General features: G+C 38.9%; 1 protein-coding gene across 1 annotated transcript in view; it reads right to left on the bottom strand.

The window, feature by feature from the left end:
* LOC118734022 (mucin-5AC) overlaps positions 1-13,572 on the bottom strand; it is a 189,883-nt gene that overhangs the window by 7,217 nt on the left and 169,094 nt on the right. The window lies entirely within an intron of this gene.

The following is a 13,572-nucleotide window of genomic DNA, read 5'->3' as shown; positions in this document are numbered from 1 at the left end:
TATGCGTTTTTTTTAAAAAAAAAGGTATCAAGCTCTTAAAAAATCACCCGTTACAAACTTACATACATATTTTACATAGTTCAAAAACACTTTTGATTTCGTGCTTGCAAACAAATTTCTATCCCCGAGCGCACATGTGCACAAGGGTGTTACAACTTTGTTCACATAACGGTGGTTTGTAATAGCCAAAACGAATTGAGATAAATATAGACAAATGTGTACATAATTGATCAGAATGAATAAAGAAATCGATTAAGCGGTTACTGTCTGTCCGTCCGTCCGCCTTTGCATTCGATAACTGGAGTAAAAATTGAGATATCTTAACGATACTTGGCAGGTTTACTTATTTTCGGACAATAACCGCGCCTACCTCCCATATAACGGTAGTTTACAGAAATACGAAAACTGCGATATTTTAGCAACTACTAATGTTTATTCACTCAAAATTGATATTTACAATGACTTTTAGAAGAAAAAAATGATGCTTGCAATAACTCATTACCAATAAATACGTTTATAATAAAATTTCGGAAAACAGGCGCGGCATCACCCACTTAGACTCCATATGTGTATCTCGGCAACCGTTTGACCAATTTGTACCAAACTCGGTATTATTAGTGTGCTTGCCACATCAAATCAAACCGTTGAAATTATTGTAATCGGACTAAAATTACGCCATATAACGGTAAATGTCATATAACGGTAAATTTCAGAAATGCTTGAAACTGCGATATTTCGAAATTTATGGTCGCTGATTTACTCAAAATTGATACAACAATTCCGTGAAAAGAAGTAGCATTATTATAGAATTTTGGTAAATGGGCTATATATATATGTATAACTATATAAGTTTATCTCATTATGTCTAACTGAACGTTCTATCGAAGATGGTGGAAATAAGGGTAAAACCACCCCTGATTTCCATGTAGTGATTGTTTTCGGAAAGATGAAAAAACTATATTCAATACTTGCGTCGGGTATTTTATGTTCGGCTCCGCCCGAACTTTGACTTTTTTACTTGTTTTGTTTACCAATGCTTATTTAAGATTGGTCAAAATAAAATCAGTAAAATTAAAGTATTGGTGAATAGTTGACTTCCAAAATAAATCTTTTTTGTTTTGGTGTTGGTTGATTTTTCTCTTTCTCGATGAGAGATATTTCCAGGCAAATAAAAATTGCACGCCAAAACTTAACCATCGAAAAGTGCCACAGTGGCGTAAGTTTGGAGTTTTTACAAGTTTTTACTGGTTTCACTGGCGACCTATTTCTGATAATTTCTCTACCTCTTACTTACTGGAAGTGGTGTTTAATAAACCTAAGATTTGTATATAATTCTTACTTCGATTACTCGTAAAATTCATTACTTTCGATAGACGCTCCCTCGAGGGCTTGCGGACGCAGGGAACGCACATAATCTTTGTGGAAAGATTACAATTGTCTCGCCTTGCAGATAAGTGAGAGACAACTTGGACACTGAAGCCTATTATTAATCCTCAAAGGGTGTCGGCGCATTATGGTGCACGCCGCTTTTAAAGGCCTTGTGCTGTCGATATCCGCTACCTTTTTTAAAAATGCCATGTAGTGTTAGCTACGTGTTCTGTGTAGGCTCTATTTGGATGCCATTGTTTACAGCTTGTCTTTATTTGAGGGTGTTATGAGGAAATCACATGCGCTTTATATGCTAAGCCATGGTCTATCGTGGTTGGTTATTGGTTGAGTTTTTATTGCGGATATTCATGTACGCTTTGGGTATGATCTTTTGTTGTTGCTATGGCGAAATTGATTTATCGATAAACTGTTTGATGGAGAATACGCTTAACGTTTCGATATGGAGGCTATGCTCACATGTTGTAGTTGTAACTTTTAAAGCTTCACGAAAACGCGTATTGTACGAGAACTGATAAAGCGATTTCAAAGAAAAGTATCAAAGATAAAATTCCAAACCTAAAGACAGATTCATTTTGTAAGTAACCAATTAGGTTTATGTTGTAGAAACAACGGTAAATATTGGCTTATTTTGGGGTAAATTTTGAGCTTTCGTTTTCGGGATGTAGGAGCAATAGAAATGTTATCGTATACAAATTTTATATAAATTAAACAATCATTTAATATTCTAAGGCAAAAAATTGTTGAAAAAATGCTCGAGAACCCCTCGAGAACCGATTTATTTTCTTTAATCCAAAACTCAAGTTTATTCCTTTCGTTTGGTATATCGGAAGTTTTGGTTGATATCTTCAACCTATGTCTATTTTATTCAAATATATGAGCATAAATGATTTTCCGTACAAAATCTCTTCGGTATCATTTTGCAAACACGCGCATGCGCTGGAAGTGAGGGAAGGAGACAAAAAGAATGTGTGTGTAGGTATTTCGACTTTTGAGCAACAGATGGCGCAATATTTATAACCTAATCGCAGCGTATGTATGTAAATAAGTACATACGTACATATGTTGATTGCAGTTAATGTGGATCTGTTTTTATTTTAGTAATCTTTATATATATAATATATAAATATAAATGCATAATACGCGAAAACTTTTTCGACATATCAGATCTGTACCGTTCGTTCAATTTTGCAAAATGAAGTATCAAATTAAAGGGCTTGGCCTGTGGATGTGCCATAACTGTGTGGATTAGGGATGTTTAGAATGTCATATTTATCACATTCGCGAATGCGAATGCGAATTTTCGGAATCCGAATGTGCGAATGCGAATGTTAAAAATAACCTTAAAAAAGCTGCAATCAACTTAAGACATCGGTTTTATTTCTTAAAAATTTTGTAAATTATTAGAACATTGAACGAGTATATAGTGTTCTAATCTAGTAGTCAAAGTTCAAAAGGGACATACTATGTTTCAAAAAAGTAATTTTGTTGCCTTTTCTCCCATGTGGCGATTTCTTCACTTGGAACGCTGGCGGGCGCTCAAATATTTTCGGGCGATCTGTCAATTTGTCGCATTTTAGTTTAGTATTCCACCAATTGAGAGGATTTTCACCGAAATGTACTCGTTTTTTATTAAGATTCAATTGAGCTTTAACTTCACATTTTATAATGTCTCCATTCCAATCTAAAATTATTTCTTGGTTGCTTTTAATACTTTTAGCAATACTTGTTGAAGGCCCATCAATGTTGCTTGATATAGTACTTAACCGTTTAGCGCGTGAAGCTAAAGCCGGCTGTTGCCGCCACTGTCTAAAATATATAATAATAATAATAGATTGGCGCTTACGCATATGTGTTCAGCCGAGCTGCTCCTCCGATTTGTGGCGTGTGCCTTGATGTTGTCACACAAAGGGGAGGGACCTACAGTTTTACGCTGACTCCGAACGGCGATTGTATTTTTATGAGAAGCTGTTTTTCATGGCTGAAATACACTCGGAGGTTTGCCATTGCCTACCGAGGGGCGACCGCTGTTAAGAAAAAACCGCGCGCACTACTTACCCCTACACCACAGCGGCCGCTAGTCCTTTCTTTTTATGGATAAATTGAAATGACTTCTGCCACGAGCCGTAAGACGAGTTCTATAATTGCGCCAATTGATTCGTGAATTGTACATTAGCTAGTTTGTGCATAAAGTAGCTTAAAAGCAATTAAACGAGATCTCTTCATACGTTTTGGTTTTCATACCTTAAAGTTTGTATAATTTAACCATATCATATTCCGCAAATTGATTTTGTTTAAGTTATATATCCATAATAGGAATTTTTACATACATACATGTATAATTACATATGTTGAAACTATGCAAAATAAAACTTGAATTCACATCCAGCTGGCGCAGTTTTTCGTTCAAAATTCTAAGAAAATCGTTCCGTTGAGAAACTGTCTCAACACCGGTTACTGTCCGCACCCTGGTTAAACAGCCATTTCAACAATATAGAGAGGACTCTGCCCATGTATCGTATCATTTGATGCGAATGCGAATGTGTAAAATGATGCGAATCATTCGCACAAGGAGTACGGATGCAAGTATTCGCAACATCCCTGGTGTGGATGTTGATGTGCAATAATTTCAAAAAGAGTTTCCAGCTGTAAAAACTAAATTAAAATTATTTTTAAGTAAAATCAATTATCATGTAGGAGGTTTTCAAAAGGAAGGTTCGACTTAAATAAGAGCGGAAAACTGCAATATATATCCTGATATGGATGTCTAATGTGACCAACTATTACATAGCTGAAAGAAGTACAGGTTAGGTTAGGTTAGGTTAGGTTAAAGTGGGTACCCCAGGCAAGGGACACAATTAGACAATGGAGAGATTGTCCATTGTAATACCACGAAAAAACTGAATGGATGCCTTTAATTTAGTCGGCGAGATGCCGCGAGCCGACTACCAAATTTGGAATGCGGCTAATTTCGATCCCTGAGAGCTCAGTGATAGTTAGGAAGTGCGAGCCAAAATGCTTCCATCTTAGCCTCCCGAAGGTTGGAAAGCCTAAAAGAAAGTGTGGAGATGATTCCACCTCCCTTCCCTTGACAGCCCTTAGGTAACGTGTTTTTTGACACCTTTAAGGGATAACGATGGGCACTCGTGTCTTCCGCTGCAAAAAGCATTTTAAAGTGCCCTATAAAAACACCTTCTGCAGCAGAGAAACTCTTTTTTCCTTTATTATGTTACAAAAGGAACAATGCTTTCTTTTCTCTATTTTATTAGGTATTCAGTAGAGTACGCAATTGCATTATCGCGAAAACGAAGTATGCGTGTTATTCTAGCGCTCGCCGAGTTAACACTGGAACATCCAAGAGTGTATCGCAGGGGGACAGATGCATTCCTACTTGCTTATTATCTGGAGATAATGTTTTTAGGGTGCTTTTCCGACGCCAGGTTACCTCCCACGCAGTTTTCCGCGATTTCACTGTGGTTCGGCTCCTAAACTAGCCCTATAAAGAAGAACTCCGAAGCGATTGATAGAGAGGTCAGACGCTCCCTTACCGATTTCGAGCGCACCATCATACCCTTTACCACTACCACTTCCTTGATGGCAGCTATTTCCATCTTAAAGACACTGAAGAAGTCTGGAAGCCTGAAAATAGTTCTGGTGGAGGGTTTCCAACTGAAGAAACCTCCACCAACCCTGTCTCCATGTTTTGATCCGTCCGTCAAGAAGTTTACCGCTTCCTTGTTCGAGTAACCCTGCCCTACCTAGTCCTCTCATGAGATGCTTCTGGGATCTATTTCAGAAGCGCTGTAATCTATGTGTTCACGGCAAAGCCAAAGCCCTCCAGAACTCCACCCAGTGTTACCACCCGGTTCCCCTGAGCCTAATAGCAGTTCGTGCTGCGGCAATTCTGTCTGTCATGTTCAGCATGACGTTAAGGGCCAGTCTAGATGTGGTTCCTAAAGCTCTACTAATTGCAATAAGGGCTACCCGCTGTAAACGCTCCAGTCGCTTTACAAGTTTAGCGTTTTCTAGTGAGTTTCACCAGACAAGGGCTCCGTGAAATGTGATAGGCATAAATCTGGGTTCATAGAGCTAAGGAAGTATTTTAGGCTACAGACGTCACCTTTTACAGATAGCTCCCATACTCCAGTACAAGGCAACCGACGCCTTCTTTCCTCAATATTACACTTCAACGACAGCTTACTATCCAGGATCAAGCTAAAGTACTTGACCCTGTCTGAGAGCCGCAAACGAGCACTCCCACTCGAGAAGGGAGCCATAACGGGTATCTTGTACTTCCTGTCAAACAAGACCACTTCTGACTTGCCGTTTATCGCCCAACTAGTTACCTGGTTCACACAAAACAGAACAGGTGTTTTATTTTTGTAGATGTGTGCTCCTCTCATTGGGAAATGGTTATTTACATATCTTTTTCCGTTGTTGTTGGACACGGACACTTATCGCTGGAGGAGGAAAAATAAGTGTTAGAGCGCGGCTACCCAGGAACGCATAACCCACAAATTAAGGCACTAAAAAATAAAAGTCCCTGCCAAAGTGTCTTTACATAAGGGAAATTTTAGCAGTTAATAAATAACCCACAACGACGAATATTTCATGTACCATTTATAACATGAATGTAATCTTAATAATATCACGTATTCTACGTTTAAGTTTAGCGGCTGAGTCGGAGCCACAAGTCAAGACGAAGGCACAGAGTTATTTATTCACGAGGAAGATGTGGTTTTAAAACAGGGTTTATCGCAGACGCTGCTTGGATGACATATTTTTCCATTTGTATGCAGTAAGTCGGGTTTTAATCTGTTCTCCACAGTACTTCTAAGGTAGCCAAAGTGGTCAGAAGTACTTTAGCGGTTAGCGGGGAAATGGACTGTTATAGTAACCACATAAGCGTAAGGATTCCCTCTCGACTTCTAGAAATAGCATCGCTTTAGTAAACAACTAGAAGGCGTAAAGTGCCTATTTGCCCCAGTCACAGAATCCCAAAGGTATATGACAGAGAAATAATATTTTCCGCAAAACGTGAAAAACGCCGCCCCTACGAACTATTTGACTTCCAAGTTTAGTAGGAATTCGGTCGGTCAACGAATTAATATGGATGTATGGGGCATTTATTCAGGAGTCTATAAGGATGCCTTTTTTATTATATATAAGTTGATATTTTCACTAATGTATGTCCATAAGTATAACCTTTAATATATTAATGAATTTGTGACTCGCTCGGACATTTTCTTTGGCGTACTTCTAGACAATCTCTGTTTTCAGTACCCTGAAATAGGAGAAGTATCTACTAACTGTTAAATAAGTGCCACATTATATTAAAGAAGCGGAAAACAAACATTTATATGAGTAAACATGCATATGTTTTACATGAAGTTTTTTTGTATACTGGTAGTAAGTGTACATAGTCAACAAGATCCAACCAAAGCGGTAGGAAATTATTTCTGGCTGAAAGGACTGTTAATCTAGGTCTGGTACATATTTGGTTTTCTTTTTTAAATCCGAAAGAATAATTAATAACGCGTAGTTGAAGTCGTGCGAAACCTATCACATCTTAGCCTAACTTAAAACATTCTCCCTCCACTTACCAGCTTTCCTTTGCAAGACTGCTTTAATAGACCCTCCTCTGCGCAATTTCGTATCAACTCAATGCTCGCTGTATCGGCCATATATTGCATAGTTAGATTAGGCATATCCTTAAGTATGCAAGCATCAGCCCAGGAAGGCACTGAAATGGCAACAAACGAAAATCGAAGTGAACAAGACTATTAAAACTAGCAACAAAAACGCGAAAGTAGAGCAACGAAAATGTTGAATTTTCATTAAGTGCACCGAACATATGTATATATGTATGTGTGTATTTATGTACATAGACAACACACCTAGGCATATATATGTATATATAGGCGTACTATTAAGTGTGCCAACATTTACTTGCGGCACATGTTGTGGACTGCGCTACCCAACCACAGATACACTTACCCGGCATTTCGCAGAGGAACGATGCGGTTTCGGGGCCGCCGCAGCGCAACGCATGCCAGCGATAATCGCGTATGGGATCGATGACGGCGCAGAGTGGTGCATCCATTAGTGGCAACGATTCGGCCCAGTAGCCAGTGTCGGTGACCAGTGGGCGGGAGTTGCTGAAAATAGAGAAGAAGATGAAGTAGAAACAAGATGGAAAATTAAGTTTATAGTGAGGCAGCAGAATAGGTGCAGTGGCATGTTCAAACATGTGTGTGTACCTACGCACGTGCTATTAGAAAGCACATAAATTGAGGTCTACTTTTAGGCGGACAGTGCAATGAATTCCCCCTGCAACAACTGTGTCTAGAAAATGCAACGCTTTTACAGCGGATTTAAATCGAAAACATTAATGGTGGGGCATGACCTGATAAAAATACTACGTACATAAATTGAAACATACAAGCAGTTGTGTGTTGGAACGTGTTTGTGAATACGACCGTGGGCATGAATCGCTTTCGAAGATAAACGACAGTGAGGTGCGGATACATTTGTACATACTATGTAAGTTCATATTTATGTACGGATATGTCCGTTAGATGCAATAACGCTTAGAATGTTTTTGTTATGCTGTAGGTTTGAGGTACACGATACATTAATTGTTGTTTGTAGAAAAAAAATTATTTTTTGATAGTGGGCCATTGGATACACATACATATGTAGAATAAAAACCAGGGATCTGTACGATATGTAAAAAATGTCGAAACCTAAAATGACGGAAAACTAAAAGCCAGATTACACCGAATAGGCCAGTAAAATTAGACTTTTTCTCATCTATGTGATCATTCAAAGACCTTAATCGTTGTAAGCCGTCCTATAGAGTTTTGGCCATCGTACTGTACCGGTTGACGTGATGTGGAAATGAATTTTACGCCGATATCCTTACATCGCTATGTCTGCCACGGTCCCGGTTGCGATTGAAGCGTCGTACACAAAAAAAAAAACAAAGCAAACAATTTCAATAGGAACTCGGCCCAATCAAATACAAAAAAAAAAATCCGTACAGAATGAAATTCTCTACACCATTGGTCTATGAACATGTTACGTATTTTCAAAAGACATTATTGAAAAATGGCGAAAACCGTGGCAATGTAAAATTTTTTCGCAGTTTTTGCTAAATATTTACAAAAACAATTATTTTTTTTTAAATCTAATACGTAAAAACTGGGGGAAATTAAATTCTTTAAAGTTTGTTATTTAACCATTATTTTAAAATGCAAAATAAGCTTGAAAATCGCAAAAAGCCCAAAAAACAAAATCCAAGATGGCGGAATGTTCCCTTATGGAATTTAGGCGCAAGACTGTGGATAAGCGATCTACTTGCCAAATAGATTTTAACTGCATCAAAAGGTCGCTACTTAAAAAAATTTGTTTTTTTCTTACCAATTTGATCTAATTTTACTGGGCTAAGGACAGTGTTGACAAATAAAATGTTTTTAACTCTACAGAATTTTCTTTTTTATTTGGTACATGTATTATTATTCTACATTACGCAGTCAGTTTCAATGTATCTGGCCCATAGTTTCGAGAGCATATTGATTTTTTCTTGTGTTTTGAAATTATTTGGATTTTTTCCCTTGGCGTAAAGAGTGTTACTATTTTAAACAAATTGGCTATCATATCAAATCAATAGTTTTTATTCAAAATTGTCATCATCCCAAAATTATAAAAAGAGTATCAAAAGCAGGTAGTATTTTTAAAAATCAAGTGTTTGTTAAAGTATATTTTAACATAACCTACCAAAAGCTGTAAAAAACGCAGTTTTGAAATAAATCACTTTTCAGCACTTTTCACAAACATTTTTTTTTTACCATTTGCCTAAGCCTTGTTCTTTGGCTTGATCCTCAGTGGTTATATTAATTAGTTAAACATTTTTGTGAGCGGACTTTTTAAATATTGCAAAAATTCTTGTTCAAGGAAAAAAAATTGTGTGGGGAAAACAAATAAAGAGTATGACTGATTTATAGTGTAAATCGATGTGTTTTTAAGTTTTGAAAACATTACTGTATTTTAATTTTAGTTTTTAATACTTACGACCACATAAAACGTTCCGAGCTCTGCGGTCGCATCAAACCTATCCAAACAATATCATTGACGTCCAGTTCTCGCAAAAGATCTCTCGTTGCATCAAATTGGAAGCTATTGTCAACTGAAAGTAAATTCATAGTTTTAAATTACATTTTTAAAAAAGTGAGTATATTTTTATTTACAACTTAAAGAAACTATTTAATCTATACTATAACAAAACTGTGTAAGAATAAAGTACAGGTTTTAAAATAATGTCTTGTCGAAGCTTGTATTTTGAAGCTGAAAATAAAGGTTATTTGAGTGGATTTCACCCAGGGAGAGGAAATATCACATCCGATTTGTACTGTTACAGTTGCGGAGAGTACGACGAGGTGGCGTCATCTCAACACTTTCTCTTAAAGTGTACAGCTTTTGCGACATTGCTGTCTATGTCGGGTTAAACGGGCAGCACTGAGAAGAGTTCACTCAGAGCAGAGACCACAAAGACCCACTGCGATGCCTAGGGGGCGATCTTTGAACCACTCTATTCTCTGGCGAATCCTAGCAGTCCTTCCAGTGAAGCTTTCCCCAAGGTATTCAGGTTATTGAAGAAATGGTCCCCAAGAAATTTAAGGCATTTTCCTGGGCCATATTCCCATTGGTTCAGTGTCCCGATAGTATTGCTGTGAGAAGCCCAACGTCTGGCTTTGAAAGCCAAATAAAATGAACAAACTTCTTGTTCTTCGTGCGTCGAGCCGTGGCCAGAGCGATCGTGATTTTATGCAGATGTGAAGATTTTCTGATCTACTGTTGGGTGTTGCCCTCGTCACTCTCTTGACACAGAAATCGCAGGGGAGGTTTCACGATCTGGATCGCTTCTACAAGCCCCATCTAAGATCCGTTTTTAGCACCACTATGCCGCGGGACCCAGTAAAGATTGAATATGTGTTATTGTTAAGCTTGTAGCGATTTGAGCATTCTTTATCGAGTTAATCTTCGCCGCCCCTAAGGCTTTGATAGCCGCCTGATTGTCAACAACGAAGGCAAGTTTAGATGGAGCTAGGTCGATCATGCTCACCATGGTTGCCACCATGAAGATTGCATATATCTCAGCCTGAAATGCAATGCAGTGTTCTTGGAGTCTATAGGACCCTCTGAGATATAACTCCTGAGAAAAGACAACAGTTCTGGAGCCGTCCATGAAAATGGGTAATGCGTCACCGTTGAGAGCAATATTAATTTCCCTGTTTCTTCTGGCGAGAAAATTGACAACGAAATTTCGATAGAATTCAGTTTCCGAGACCTGAAAGTAACAGTTACTGTCGATGTGCGGAGCAGAAGGCTCCACAGCAGGGGAGATAACACCCCACTCGACGGATTCCACGTGTGGCTGTTTTCCTTACTTCTGCAATTTCCAAGGAGCCATTGATGCTTCTGGTACTTAACATATTGTCGATCCAGAGAGTGATAAGTGGCTCCAGTCCTACGGTTACGATAGAGCAGTATATGGATGCCAAATTAACATTGGTAAAGGCGCCTTCCACGTCCAAAACGGCTGCCAGCGCGTATTCTTTGTGGTTAGGTGCTTGCTATATACTCCAAACGATCTCGTGCAGGGCTGTTTTAACCGACCTACCTTTGCGGTTCCTTAGTCAGGGAGTTACCGTGGCACTTTTTCGATGTAGCACGGCTCTAAAGATTCCTTCAGAACCCGGAGCTTTGCAGGGTTGGCGGGATCTGATAGCCCAAGCTACTTTATATGCAGAGGTGATTTTGTCAATTGGACTGCCTTGCCTATGGATACTAGGGAGTTCTGTCGCAGGAGTGACTGTGTCCCCTGCGTCACCGCACCCAGGGAAGTGGACATCCATCAGGTGGTCTAGTGTCTCAAGGCTGCCTTCGTTGTGCCCTCCTCCTGGTTTTTCTAGGAAACCGCAAGGAGAAACTCGTTGAATTTGCGCGGTAATCGTCCCAATCCTCCGCGTCCTTAGTGAACTTCGCTCTATTGAAAGCCTTCCTAGCTGCAGTCCTAAGCTGCCTTAGGTTCGCCGTCCGCCACCTTGTGTGTCGTCTTAAAGGTTTGCTCTTGGGACAGGTTACAATGTAACATTCATTAAGAGAGTTCGTTAGACTAAAGACCGCTCCCTCCAATTGGTCCGCTGAATTTGGCTCCACCGTATACGGGGGCGGGTTCCAGATACCAACTAGATGAAGTCCTTCCAACTTCTCTTACGAGGATTTCGATAAGGTTTTTGTATCGGTTTGCTTAGGTAATTCGAGAATACGATGCGACAGCGATCAAAAAAAGAGAATTTTGTCGATACGTGCCAGGCTCAACTCTAAAACTGCTGTCTAAACATCGCACGTTTTAACCAACCCGGAAAAGCTCTTTGTAACCTACAGTTTTAGCCTGCGAAGCCTGGTTCTAGGCTCATAATGTTTTTTGCTGTAGCTAACAGTTACCTTTTTTAGTGGTTTCATAAATAAGAATTACTTATGATTAAAGTGTTCTCCTGCCTTAAATCCAGGGACGTGAACCGGTTTTGAACCGAACCGGGTTTGAACCGGAAAACCGATTTTTTCTGTTAATTAACGGAACCATTAACCGAACCGAAATTTTCCATAAATGTTTGATCCGAACCGAAAACCGAACCACTTTCTGTAAAGGTTTAAAGGTTAATTTCAACAAATTTTCAATAGATAAATGTACCCACTTTTTCTTCATTTTGTTAAACATGGTAATACCTACCATGTTTTTTACCATGTGACAATGTCAAATGTAAAGGCAGCCCATCACACTTGACCCTTAAACTTGCGCGTTGTTGCACTTGACACTTGACACTTAAATTTGGGCCTTATTTTTTGGTTTTTCGAACCGTTAAACCGAACCGAAACCCCGGTTCAAAGACCAAAAAAACCGCTTTGACGAACCAATCCAAAGTGCAACAACAGTTCGAACCGCTCAACCGAACCGACCAAATTTTTCATCCGGTTCACGTCCCTGCTTAAAACCTACACTAACCTAACGAATTTCAACGATTAAGAGTTGAAGCTGAATTCAGTCGTGAAATGGCATAAGTATTGTATCCCTTCTGTGAAATCTTGACTCGCAACCCTTCTATTACAGCTGCACCACTGGATGTGTTTTAAATTAAAACCATTGTTATTGAAATACAAAAAATTGTGTTTTTATGTACATTTTAGAATATACAAACGTACTTTGTAGATACACATAAGTACATATTTTAATATTAATGCAAAAAATTCGTAGATTTTGCATGCCAATGATGGTATAGAGCAGAATTTCACAAAGTGGGTGCCGCGAGTGTATGCCTGGGGTGCCGCTAGGGGCTACATTATACTATTGGTGCGAGCAAATGGCGGCCATAAAATCGAAAATTTTTATTTTTATTAAAATTACCTTCAGCGGCTCGTCAAACGCCATATACAACACAAATGGCTTGCAGCAAACGAATATTACGCTTGGTTTGTCAAGCCTCTTGTGTGGTGTGTTTCGCTTTTAAGCGTAGTTCCCCAGTACGTTTTGTAAACGAAAAATTTAATCAGATATTTTTCGATACTTTTGTGGACCTAATCCGCGTTTCATCTAATATCTTCCCGTTTTCGGATTTTTTGCTGTCTGGGCTGTTCTCGTGACAAGCGCATCAGCTTCGTGCACGTGTATATGTTACTTATTCTTTGGAACCTCACAATCATACTGTCAAAGAGCGAATTAACACGATTTAGAGGCAGTCGAGAACGAACTTATGAAAAGTTTGAAAACTTGTGAATTTTTTCGTTTGCAACTTGCCGAAAGTACCGACGTAGTGGGACTTAATGTTCTTCTCGTGTTAGTGAGGTAGCCATTCCCAATGCAAATCGAAGAAGAACTTTTGATGAGCGAAGTACTTAAGACATACACCCAAGGCGAATTTATACAAGGTGCGAATTTAGATTTTCGCCGCAGTACTTCCTAATGTCAAAATGAAGTGTTTGTTGTAATCAAGGCGAATTCATATTACAACAAACACAAAATTTTGACATTAAGAAGTACCGCGGCGAAAATCTAAATTCGCCATCAACACCACCTTGTATAAATTCGCCCTGCTTACACCACCAGCGACGAAATTGTTAAAGTTA

The sequence above is a fragment of the Rhagoletis pomonella genome, unplaced genomic scaffold (assembly GCF_013731165.1).
Source record: "Rhagoletis pomonella isolate Grant_MI unplaced genomic scaffold, Rhpom_1.0 Rhpom_scaffold_00002, whole genome shotgun sequence".
NCBI classification, from domain to species: domain Eukaryota; kingdom Metazoa; phylum Arthropoda; class Insecta; order Diptera; family Tephritidae; genus Rhagoletis; species Rhagoletis pomonella.
This window is presented reverse-complemented; position numbering and strand designations above follow the sequence as displayed.